We start from the raw sequence: 13952 nt of genomic DNA, 5'->3' as shown, positions 1-13952 counted from the left end.
TCTAGAAAATGCGCGAAATATGCGTTCTGTGTGAACGGCTTGGTTTCAGTTTTGATGTAAACAAGATCTTCTTGATGAACATTGTTCTTTTTTTTTTTTTTTTTTTTGTAGTGGCTTCAACTGGATAGGCTAACATAACCTTATAATGCAGTGCTACATACATCGTCATCGCATCTCGTGCGCCACTGATAAAGATCAAGTATACTTCGGCCGTCCGCACACTATCTGCATTATGTCCTCCAGAAATATTGGTCTTTACATTCGTCCTGCCTGTTGTCCGTGGATTTACCTATATTTGGTGTTATTTGCCTTATAAAACTTTAGACATGCAAAATCGATTTTACAATCGATTCAATGAACACTTGTCACTCATATCAAACAGGATTTTTTTCACAGAAGTGACAACCCAAGAAAGCAAAGTAAACGGTCTCTCATTTGTAGGTTGCATTGAGACCTAGCGGTGGATGCAAGTAAAACAGTATTACAGTACCTCATTTTTTTTCTTCTCACCTGAAATTCATTCAATAAACATGTTTTTGACAAAGATTTAAATTTGTTTGTGGTCTATATAGCCTACATCAAAATGCGCCCGAAGGCACGGGTTGAAGACCCAGTCAGTGACGTCACGATATGCAAATTTGTTTAAATTCATACCTACGTCATCAGCATCACCAAAATGTACTTTTTTTTTTTTTTTTACATTGAAACTTGAAAAAAAAAGAGGCCGACCTACCGACCCTTTTTCTTTTTTTTTAAAAAGTGATCGTTTCGCCACTAGGTCTATTTTTGCTGCGCTGCTGACGCTCAGTTAAAGTGAAAGTACACCCTTGATGGACAAAATAAATATGATTTCACACAAAAAGTGCTCTAAATGCACAAAATAAGCACATCTAGGGTGTTTTAACAAGAACTGGAGTATGTTAGGAAAGAAAATTAATATAAAAAAATATGTATAGAAGATAAAGTGACAATGATCATGGCCAAAATACACATGTACTGAAACGAAAAAGTAATTTTGTCCAAAATTTGCATTAATGATATCTGTGTTTTTAGCTAATTACATTAAAAGTGTATGATATTTAAATTCACATATTTTTCTATTTTTTATTATAATTTTTTTTTTTTACAAAATCTGTCAAAGTACTTACAGTTCTGTCCAAAAATGTACTTTTTTGCCGAAATACAAAAACAACTTTAAATGTCCTATGACATGAAAATTTCACTTTCTGAGGTTTTTTAACATTAATATGACTTCCCCTAGCATGTATGTGGTCCCCAAGTTTCAAAAAATTTGAATCGGTGTAAATCGAGATTTTGCTATCTTTCTCTGCCTTTGAGAAAATGGAAACTCAAACGGGCTGATCTGGAATCTCCTCTTTGTGACGTTGTAAAGAGAAATGTTACCTCCCCTTTCTCTGCTTTGCCCACCCAAATATTTACATATAATTCAGTCGCAATGTCAGGACAGGCGTTACAAACAGACTTTTATGATATGGATTCGACAGCACCGGCACAAACAGTGAGTAACCCTGTTCATTAATGCCTGATCTGTGATCAGTGATTTCTGATGTGTAGTTAATCATTCAAGTTCACACAGACTTTCTTTCTAAATCGTTTAATACTGTTTATGCATCAGTGAATCAAGCCAGTGACTAAACGATCAACTTCACGTTGTTTCTCTTAGTAGCATGAAACAAATCTGTTATTTAAATTGTGATTTAACTACAGAGAGCGATCAAAGAACGCTCCCTTTTTTTCGGAGCTCTCACACATCACGAGTATATCTGCACACTTGCCCAAACTGCCGTTACAATGAATGACGCTGTTATGCTGCACAACAAAGCTCTTACTGTATTCATGTGTTTGCTGTTAGTTGTGGTGAAAGCATTTTGTGAGAGAAAACGTGTTGCAATAATGACGAGATCACTGCATTCACGCGATAAACAGACTCTGTCTATTCAATACTCATCACTGCAGCCTTTCATGTGATGGGAAAAGATCGAAAAAATAATTATATAATCAACAAATCCACGATTCGTTAATCTCGACAGCTGTAGTATATAAGGCTGTCGCGATAACCGCAATATTGTAATACCGCACTATTGACAAGCAAACCGCAGAAGAAAGATAGCAACCGCAGAAACTGCGGCAACTGCAGTGTTCAGGTTTTTTTTTTTTTTTTTTATGAGGCTGTGGCCTTCTTGTTTTTTCAATTTGTCACTGTGCGTTTAATGTTAAATAAATTAATGATACAATATGGTTCCGACTGTAATTTCCTCACGAGCCGTTGTAGCTTTATGGTGCTTCGTTTGTTTTGAATAGGCCGGCTGAAACGATGGGAGGCGCTCGATCTCGTCCCAAAACCTAATGTCACGTCGCCAGTTTGGGAACATTTTGGCTTTCAACCCAATGAAAAGGGCGAGCCAGCGAATATAGATGAGCCGATATGCAAAATTTGCTGCAAAAAGGTTCCTGTGACGCAGCAATACATCTAATTTGAGGTCATCGGGGCATTCTAAAACGCTTAACGTGAAAAATGCTTAACGTGGTTTAATGTACCAATACAGTGATATAGGGCTGGACGATTATGGCCTAAAATCAAAACCTCGATTAATTGAACATTTTGCCTCGATTACGAGTATTGAACGATTATTTGGTTTTTGGTTTTGTTTTTTTTGCCCTCATAGTTCACTGACAAGGTTTGTACTATCAGCAGTTATTTTATCTATGTCCGTAACATTTCTTACTAGGGTTGGGTATCGTTTGAATTTTATCGATTCCGTTTCTTATCGATTCCTAGTTTCAATTCCAATAAGATAAAAAAATCCAATATAAAAAAAATTAATTATTTTTACAAAGCATTCTGTTGCAGCTGAATAACATGAGCAAAAATAACTAGATTTACATAAACTAGATTTATATAAATTTCAAATATTAAAATGTTAAAGACAAGTAAAAAGATAGGTCAGTAATAAGAAAGGAACAAACAAATCAGTTAGCAATATCATAAATACAACTAAACTAAATTTCAGGTATACAGAAACTGTAATTAAAACTTTAAAAACACTGCATTGTTTTCTTTTTATAAATAAAAAAAGATGAATCAAGTAAAGTTATTAAATATATTCAGTCAAGATCAGTGAATGATTTTCTTTTGTTCTTTGATTAACATTAATGACAGGCAGCGCGTTTATTAGGCTGTTGTCTCTTTAAGCAAAAATACTGTACATGTGTGTTTTCTTTCTCATCTGTTTACGTTCACGTAAGACAAAAACGGCTGCGTTTATGATGATATACTGATGTTAGTGTTTATATGTGTTCGTGCCACAATGCAGCTGCGCGAACATGGTAGCTCGATATAAGAATACACATCCGTTCATCTAATCGCTTGAATGTCCAAACCATAAAACAAATACAACTGACAAAGTTTAGTGAAGACGCAAAGCTCACCGCTCAGACCGCTTTGCTTTTATGCCACTGACTGGAGAGCAGAGTCATGTGGCTACACATGCGCTAGGATGCTTTTAAGGGGGAAGTGTTAACAGGATTAAAAAACCGAAATAACCGACATGGGAAAATTACGTCGGTTAGAGGTTATGAATTTCGGTTTTGATTATTTTTCGATTAATCGTCCAGCCCTACAGTGATATCAACAGACCAAACTCACTAAACATCATATTAATAAAGTATACTATCTACAAAAAAATCAGATGATCCCTGAATATGAATTCAACGCGTTTAATAACACGTTAAGCCTTTTCCTCCCACAGAAAACCGTTATAAGGCTTAACGTGTTATTAGACGACTTGCATTCATATTCAGGACTCACACAGGGTTTTTTTTTTTGTACATAGTATACTTTATTAGTATAATGTTTAGTGAGTTTGGTTTTTAAAAATCACTGTCTTAGTACATTAAGCGTTTTCTTATAACGGTTTTCTATGGTAGGAAAAGGCTTAACGTGTTATTTAACGAGTTGCATTCATATTCAGGGCTCATCTGATTTTTTTTATAGATAGTATACTTTATTAGTATGATTTTAAGTGAGTTTGGTCTGTTAATATCACTGTCTTAGTACATTAAGCCATGTTAAGCGTAGAGTGTCCCCTGTCATCCAGCGCAGCTGCCCCCTCAAGCATCAGGTCGTGGAGCAACATCAAAAAGAACAGCTGAGACCGGCCGACAGTTAGGAGTAGCTGAAGCCTTTGCGAAATCTGTAAAATACAGCCGTGAAAGTAACAGGCATACCTGCTGAAGTCACGGACAACCTCCGCGTCAGTGCCCATATCCAAGAGAGCGTGAGCAGATAATGAGCTCACACACGCTATCTGCTTGAGGAGTGCATCTCCATCTCCAACGCGAATCCACTGTCCTGGTGGGCCAGTGGTGACGCGATAATCAGTCTAGATTTCCGCTGCTGTCCAAAGTCGCGCGCAAATACGTGTAATACGTGTTAGAACTCTTTGATTTCTTAAATTTTTTTTATTGGAAAACCCATGTTCTTGTTGCTGTTTGGCATTTAACAATAAACAAAAATGTCTCTGTCAGTTAAAAAAGCAACAATATATGCTACATAACTCAACGATAAAGCTTTGTATGCAGCAAAATCAGGATAAATTAGGTATGTAAAAAAAAAAAAGACTGCGGTAATACCGCATATCGCGCTTTTGAGCCACCCATAATAACCGCAGGGGAAATTTCGTGACAGCCCTAGTAATATATATATATATATATATATATATATGTATATATTTATTTATTTATATATTTATTTATTTATTTATATATTTATTTATTTGAGAGGGGTTCCACATACCCATTTCGAATGCAAAGATGTCAGCCAATCACAACAGTTGTCGTTTACTCGGAGTCTCACAGCAGACACGCCCCTTCAAACAGAGCATTCAAGCCAGAGGGCTAATATCAGGATATAAAAAATGCTTTTTATTTCTAAATTTTAAATGTAAAAATTATACTAACAATATAAGTACACCTAAGGAAACATTAAAAAGCATTTAAAGAAAAGGAAATAATCCATGTCATGGGACCTTTAAATAATTTATACTGCTAGTTTAGCCTTAGAGATTTATTTATTATTATTAGTAGTAGTCGCATTCTTATAAATAGGCCTATGTATTGGCAGAAGAACGGATGCCGTGCTGACATCATGCTGACAATCATAAACAACAGCACGTGGTGTCACAGGCGGTGGTCTTCAGAGTGCACCTGGAAAGACAATAATGGACGTCACTCGTCTCATTGAGAAGGAAAAAGCATGGGATGAAGTTGCAGCGGCTCTTATTGCAGATGTTAAGTAATTTTATAGTGTTTTTGACGCTTTCGCTGGCACACGAGCAAATAAATCAATATTTGATTCAAAACTGATTCAATTGGAAACATTTATTTACAATTTCTAAATTACACAAGCACACAAATAACAAAAGCAGGTGATACATGCATATATAATAAACAAGTAAATGCTGATTTCAAGATGAGCAGGAAGTCAAGGCTGTGAACCATTTACAATACACAGAATTTAAAACCGTGTATTAAATTGGTTTTCAGGGTGTCCTTTGGTAATTTTGCTTGCAAACAAACCCAGTTACAAGATGGTAATATGCACCATGTTCTCATCTATGTCGGTTAATGGGATGAACCCAAAGTCTGCGTCTTTTTCATAGTCTCCTTAATAACAAATATAGCGCGATGGCCTTTCTTCTATCAACAACACATACTGCACGGAAAACAAAGACAGTAAAACAAAGATGCAACAAAAGTTACAATGAAATTATTAATTAAAAAAGCTTCTTGCCAAGTCTTTTTATTTAAATGTATTTTAATTGGAAATAAAGCAATGCGAACTTACCCATTAGAGAGTACTCTGTCCAAAATCCGCTGTTCAGTTGCACACTGCCTCCGCTGCCAGTGTGAAAGCAAAATAGGCGCGCACTGCTTCCGCTCTGCCTACCTGCTGCTAACGCGCTGCTTTCGCTCTGCTGCAGCTTGCGGTGTGAACCCGGCCTTAGTATGTGTGTAGTAAATGAAACCGCACGTCTGCTCCATTCATTAATAGAGAAATACAGATTAGAACGTGCAGAATTAATTTTTAAATCAACTTTTGCGGCTTAATATTTAAAGATACTAGTCCATATCGCGATTTGATTTAAGCGTAATGACCTACTTTTAATTCATTCAAAATTTGACAAATTCCGTGACATTTCGTGTTAAACTGTGAATTCTGTTTTTATGACTGGATTCCGTGATTCCGTCTGCGTTTTCCACATCACGGAAATCATAGGGCCCTACTAAACCATTATTAACCCTAAGGCACATGACAAAATGGAGCAGTGGGGATATAATGCTCACTGTTTCCTTTGTCTTGAAATTTATTGTAAAATTTGTGTTGTGTTGTGGAATTCTACCAATCTGCACAAGTTGAGCAATGATTGCTGCTTAATTGTAATGTGTGGTGTGTATGTGAGTGTGTGTGGTAATCAGTGTGTTGCAAAATTTCTTTTTTTTTTTTTTTTTTTTTGCAAAATTGTTGCCAAAATGCAAAATTGTTGGGATTTGTTCTATATTGAGGTCTATTATTGGATGCACTCTCTGTGGATCAACTGAACAAGTTTCCATCTTTTGCTGGGTTAATTGGAGTAAGATGCTTAAAGTATTTGAACTAGCTAAAACTTCAAGCAAATCTTTTGTTGGATAGAATTCAAACAATGTTTTGTTGAATGAATCCTTGTGGTTTTGATTATTGGTGTAATTTTGTTTGCCAACATCTGTTATCAACTACACATTTCTATTTATGGAAAGCCATGCAAATATGAGCATGTCTATTTGAATGAAGAGTAAGGCTACATAAGGGCATAAGTGACTGCATTTATTGTTGCTTCATGAAAAATATATAAAAATAATTAAAAGGTAATAACCAGTTAGAATTCCATTATAAAAAATATATATATTGTCAGTTATAAACTTTTTCAATGTGTCTCCATTGCATCATGCAATTTTGAGAGCAATATAATAAAATTACTTATTTTATAGGACTCTTAGATACTGTGATTCACAGAGTAGACATGATATTTCAGATGACTCACAAATAACTGGGTCATAATGTTCATATATTTGTCTCATAAAATATCAGCACTCCAGACAACAATTTAGAATTTTTCAGTTCAGTCTCGGGAATCTGTTTTCTGTCATCTGTTTTCTTGGCACAGCATTTTTGTGGTGGCATATTTTCATAATGAAAAAAAAAAAGAAAAAAAAAAACCTTTAATCCTGTTCTTGCTGGAATGGAAATTGGAAAATGATAAACTATGGAAAGCTGATTGATGAGAAAACAAGTCTATGTGCTCACCTTGATCGATTGAATAGACATACATTTAAATTGTAATTTTCTTAAAGGAATAGTTCACCCAAACATAAAAAAAATCTGTCATGTTGTTCCAAACCCTGCGGTCAAACATAAAAGCAGAAGTTCTTTCTTTTCCATACAATGACTCTGCTTTTCTGTTTCACAGAAGAAAAAAAAATAACCACACATGTTCGTTTTGGATTTTTGGTTTTTAATTAATTTCTCAAGCTCTGTATTGCAGAATTCTCAAATGTTTAATATCATTGTATTCGTGAACAATGTTTCTTCAGCTATTCCATTTTAAAATGGATTTTATCTTTGTTTTAGTAACATTATGTATTTGTAGTTTACTTGGCGTGACTCAAACTTGCAATTGAAACGGTGATACTCCAAGAATAAATCAAACTATTGTTCACAATCACTGAGGTGTGGTGGATAGTGTTCTGATGATGATTATGGTAATATTAACACTGGCATTTTTGTAAGTCAGTTTGGAAGGATTGGCTACTTTTTAAATAATTATTTTAAAAGAAGAGAGAAAAGCAGCTTATTTGAGGTGGATAATGGCCCAGTTTGCCTCACCCATATCATTGTGCTGTTTACCTGCCCACATGCGGCTCTGTTGACTTGTCGCCCTCCTCTATTACAGCATGTGTGTAATGATGTCATGCTCCTTTGATGATGTTTCCATAGTGACAGCACTCCTTCTCACCTGATCGTCTGGAGGGACAGACACAGTAGGAGGAGGAGACATCACAGCTGTTTAATAGATGGCGGCACAGCCAAATGTTTTATGCGGTGCTAAAGCAAGCCCTTTCACTCTTGGGAAAATCACAGCCAAACAAAGATTAAAGAGACTGTGCTGATTCTTACTGTGAGACGAATGAATGGAGATATTTTAAGTTCTCATTTTGAGTTCTGATCTAGCACAAGGAGGTTGCGAGTAGACATGTTCTGTTTATTAAAATCTTGAGATATGAGTTATGTGCTTTATGTCCCACAGGCTAGTAGTCTTAAAATATGTGATCTTTCCCCTCACAGCCTTGTCATGTGAAAGTGATTTTATTTATGTTTTCTGAATGTTGCATGTGATCTGGTGAGTTCCTGGGAAACATAACTTTCAGTTTTAAACAAGAACAATAGGCTATGATAAGCTTTATCATTCGACTGAATTTAGATAGAGAAGGTTTATCTAAATTGTGTCAGTGGTAAATGTGTACTGCACCATGACTTGCATTTCGGTTCAGATATCTGCAGCCCTAAATTCTGATCAGCAGATATTTGCCCTAAAGATGATCAGAATTGGCAGATAACTGTGCCGCAAAAACATCTGATCATGCATTTATGGGACCCGTTTGGTGCAAATTTTGATTGTTCTTTTCCACACACACTGAGAATGCTTAATAAAACATGAAAAGATTAGTGTGTGTATTTAAGAAAACAAGTGGAATTACATGGAGGAAAAATGTAAATATTTAAATTTAAAGTATAAATGATAAAATCTATCAAATAAAGCCATTGATTATAAACATCTACATATTTGCATCTTTTATTGAAAAATATATATCTTTTTTCTTTAACAAAAGATGCCATTATCTTGAGGTTGTTTGTAATCAGTGGATTTATTTTATACATTGTATCAATTATATATTTATGTTTTTGATGGCCATGGAACACTTTCCATGTTTCATGGAAAATATTTTTGTGAATATAATATCTTTTTTTCTCATTATACTGAGCTATGTTGGCTAGAAATTGCTTTTTTGTGAATTTAATTATTTAATTTTTTTAAATCCAGGCGTTTTCAGTTGACTTAAAAATACATGGGCATTTAAAAGATGCGTGAGCCCTGTATGAAGAGATTATTAACCACTCACTAACACAAAATGGACTTTCATTTCTTAAGTTATTATTTGTCATTAAAGAGAGTCTTCCTGAGTCAAGTCTTTTCTCTTTACGCTAAAACTCTCACGTGTCTCCTTTCCGCATGTCCATACAGGAAGCGTACAGAAAATATATGAGGTCCAAGTGTGGAGAGAGCTTTTGTGCGGTCCATTCAGACATGCAGTGTGGTCTATTTATAGCCCAGAGTGTGACAATCTCTCCATAAAGTAAAAAAATGCTTGCTCTGTGTATGTGTTTTTAGAAAGTGTGTTCTGAATTGAAACCGTCTGTTCGGACTCCTCACAGGTGAGTGAAGGGGGGTTGTATATTTATCTGATTAGTTATTCAGGTCATTGCTGTAATGTTGAATGGATTTGAACAGTTTGCGGTTTATTTTTTTCCGTATGTCATGTTTATCAGCATGTCCATAATGACTGTCTTCTGTTTCTCTCATGCCATACTAAGTTAAGTGCATATTTATAAGCTGCTATATAACTAAAACCACACTGCTGAGTGACGAGGCACAGATTGCTGTGTCTGAAATGTAATATACCTATAGTGACAGGTCACACCATGGCAGGAATGTGCAGCGTTTCCTCTGTGAAGAGGCTCTGGATATAGACCTGGATTCAATTATAGCAGGCGTTGTTTTGGAAATGTTCAGGCATGATGGGAGTTCGTATTATGTTATGCTGTAGCTTTAACGTGGCTATAGGGCATTGCAGCGTTACATAACCTGCCTCTTCATCTTCTCATGATTCAGTGCTGTGAGGCGGTTTAGTGTTGGTTTGTTGGAATGATCAAAGTCTCTCTTATCCGGAGTAGTTTTTAAGAATTCATTTTTATGACTGAATCCAAGTTCTGAGTTTCTTCACCAATATGTTGTATTAGAAGTTATAAATAAATATAGAGGTGGATAAAGATTTAAGGGGAAATATTCACAGTTTTTACAGTCATGGATAACTGAAATTGTAATATCAGGGAATATTTTATTTTAGAATAGAATAGAAATCATAACTGACTTAATGCTATTGACAGTAGGGGTGGGAGATATTGACAAAAATGAATATCTCGATTTTTTTTTTTTTTTTTCAATATCTCGATATTGATATTCGGACGATATTTTTGCAATCCTTCAAAGAAATTTGTGCAAACTGGCAAAGAAGGTCCAGTTGGTCTTTTGACTTGCTGCATTTGACCTATTATTGTATGGAATTACTAGTACATAAAGATATGAGACATTATTGATTTAAACATGAACCAAGTCACTGTACTAAATATTTATTTTAATACAAGAACAGTGCTTTTTCATACAATATATGTACATAATAAATTAACTTTGTGCTTTACAAACAGTAGGCCTACTCTATTAGTAATAGACTAACAACAATGTGACTACCTCTTTAAAAAAAGTTGTGTTTTGCAAAATGTAAACATTAGAACACAATGATGTTTTCTTTGAGAATGTTTCCACCAAGGACTGTTGTGTCTGTTTTTATTTTTACCGTGTTTGTAGCAGTAGTGCTGTTTTTGTTCAGCAAGAAGCCTTTCATACTCTTCAAACTGTGCGTGGTACGGAGATGATGGAAGAGGTTTGTTGTGGCGCTCTGCTTTACAGCGATCTGCTTGCGACAAATTCTACAGATGCGCGGCGTTTGTTGCTCATCTTTTTCGTCAAAACCAAACCATCTCCAGGCTAAAGAAGCTGATCCATGTCTCGCGGTTAGATCTTCTGGCACTGGTTAAAAGTTAAACCTAGAAGTAAAGCTAGAAGTTAAAAGAAGCCCTGTTTGTGTTCAGAGGCTATTCCTGTGGATCTCTTGGGAAAACGTATTTCATCTTTTGGACTCATCATTATACAACGAAATTTTCTAACGATGCAATCACGAAGCTCGCCACTCGAGGATGCCACAGACATTTAAGAAAAACTTTTTAACTTCAGACTTCAGTTGTCTGCAAACAACGCATATTTTACCTTTTCTAGCAGCTATTTCATTAATCGTACATCAGCTTTACTCTTTACGTTTTTGGATTGTTGCTTCAACCTAAGAAACTTCATAACACATAGGTAAGAACTCCGTAGTTGTATTGCAAATTAGTAGCAGCTTACTCTTGTGCAATTGAGGAATGATCGTGATTTTGTAAAAAAAATTTTTTAAAATAAAAGATAAAATACAGTCAAACAAACCCTTACATTATTAAAATTGCTAATTATAATTATTTAGAAGGTTATAGTGTGCGTTATTTGTTTTCTCTTTAACTTCCTTCAGCTCTTTTCATGTTTGGGGGGTCGGATTATACAAATTATGATAAATTCTATATCCCAATTTTGCATATCGGCCAGACAACAATTTGGATATTATCGTCTAAACGATATATTGCCCACCTCTAATTGACAGTGCTTCAACATTAGGCTAGTGCCAAAATAAATTTGGCAATATTCTCCACAAAATGATCTCCGTAGAATTAAACCCCTTGTTTCACAGTATTTGGACGGTTGTAGTTCCATGTCATGGATGAAATCCACAGAATACCATAAAAACCTCAGCAGACTTCATGATTTTCATGTTTTAAAAGTTCAGTGCATCCCCATTCCTTCTTTTTTTTCTTCTTTTTTTTTCTTTTTTCTTTGGGATCAACTTCAAATTCATTTAAATCCATTCCACATAATTCTGCAGATTTGTCCCCCACAATCAGCAGAGAAAATATTCTGTGTAGATCTTATGGCTGACCATGTGGTGTTTGTATATGTGAAACCAGCTTCTTTCTCATGCTCTTTAGTAGTCAGTGTCCGCAGTTCTACTACTTGAAGGCTTTAAACAGGTTAGTCAGCACTGATACATAACACAGCTGGTTTCACATGATATTCAGTGTAACCCAAGCTTCACCGCTTAGGTGCTCTAATATCATATATGTGCTGAGGTTCTCGGCTTTCAGGGGCTAACAGAATTAAAGCCGCATGAGGACAACCAGAAAAATTCTATATTTGTCCTACGAGGGTCAATTTTTGCATACCTTGCAACAGAAAACAGTTTTTATTTCCTTGATTCTGCAACCTTTGTTAAATGTGCTGTACCTTGAATGTCGGTGTATTTCAGTGTCGTATTTGTTTATCCGACCACTGCCTTGCAAAAAAGTTCTACCATTTGAAGCATTCGTTTTGTTTAATAGAGTAATGGATAGAGGAAACGGGTAACCAGATCCATCTGCCCTCAGCAGTGCATTCACAGTCCTTTCCAATATTCAAAGCCAATGCGACACGTGTAGAGAAAGCTAAAGGACGAAATACTTCATGACCATAAAATCCATGTTTTAATATGAAAACATGAGGTCTTTGTGCACTTCAAATGGAAGTTGGCTGTTATTTCATAATCACCTGATGGGGATAACTGTGATTTATACATTTTCGATTAAATATTTCTGTACAATCAAGGAATTTTAAAAGTATTTTTAAAAATATTTGTGAAAAAAATAATAATAATAATTTTTGGCATTAAATGTCTTGTTTGTTTGTTTGTTAGGGTTACACTCCAAGGGCTTTCTAATTTTAAATTTTAATTATTTGTATTGCAATCATTTGTCAGATAATATTTCATTGTAGTGACAGCCCTACGTGTAAGGCTGATATCATTACATCATGTCTTGTGGCTTTGTGATACTGAGGCTTTTAGTGGCTGGCTGCCGTGTTGAGCCGATTGCTGGCGCTGCAGTTTCAGAACGGTGAGGTCCGGAGCGTGTTTTGACAGCACACTAGAGCTGGAACCGAGTGAAAGGGCCCTCACACTAACCCTTCACCTACCTTCCCTTTCATCGGCTTTCTGTGAGGTGGAGATTTCCTTCATCTCTAGACCACACCTTAGCAGTGTGTGAGTCTGAATTCGTTTAGAAGGGAGTGTGTGCATGTGCATGTCCTTGGACCTGACAAACTGCTAATTTGTGAGATTTTAGATGTTCTATTTCAGAGGCTGACAGCTAGTTGTGTGGTCACTTTCAGTGGCCCGATTGAAAAACAGTCTAAATGTGTTTCTTTTGATGGGTCTGTATTATGTATCTTTTTTTTTTCATTGCTCAGCTATTTTTTCCACCACATCTTTGAAAACCTTGCTTTAAAAATGATCTTTCTGAAAGGTTTCCTGCGCACTGTTACTGAAATGTAATCAAAAATATATTTTTTTTTTGGCCAGTGTCAGTGATATCTTGTTTTTGTCAGTCTGCATAGAAGAATGCAGCATTTTGTAGCGATAAATTTGTGAGACTCTTTCTTACCATTTAAATGCAAAATTTCCTGTTTGGGTTTCTGTGCATTCATCAGACTTCCTGTGGTCATTGACTTTATTAAAGCTTCTAGGTCCTTTAGGCGATATGAAAGTTTTGGCAGATCACTCTGTGTTGTTGATAGGTGTTAACTTTTAAAACCCATTTTATAGACCAGTTTTACACAGCATGTTTTACATAGCTGCATTATGTAATGCTCTAGCCCTGTAGAAGCATAAAGTGATATCTTGAAGGCCTCATGAAATCAAAATGGACTCTTTTCTTTTGTTAGCTCACATTGCTAAACATGAGGTGAACGATTTATCCATGCAAGTTAATCCATGAAAAAAATATATATATTGTCTTGTCTGGAATGGCATTCTTCTCCGAAGACGTCAGTTTGATGGCATTGGCAGAATATCCTTAATCACACATTAGGTTGTTATGAGTGAAA

The 13952-nt window shown here is 35.6% G+C and overlaps 1 protein-coding gene across 3 annotated transcripts in view; it reads left to right on the top strand.

The window, feature by feature from the left end:
- LOC132156292 (protein-methionine sulfoxide oxidase mical3a) overlaps positions 1 to 13952 on the top strand; it is a 107176-nt gene that overhangs the window by 43180 nt on the left and 50044 nt on the right. The window lies entirely within an intron of this gene.

This window comes from Carassius carassius, chromosome 13 (assembly GCF_963082965.1).
Source record: "Carassius carassius chromosome 13, fCarCar2.1, whole genome shotgun sequence".
NCBI lineage: Eukaryota > Metazoa > Chordata > Actinopteri > Cypriniformes > Cyprinidae > Carassius > Carassius carassius.
The sequence above is the reverse complement of the archived record's forward strand: the minus strand, read 5'-3'. Positions and strand labels throughout refer to the sequence as shown.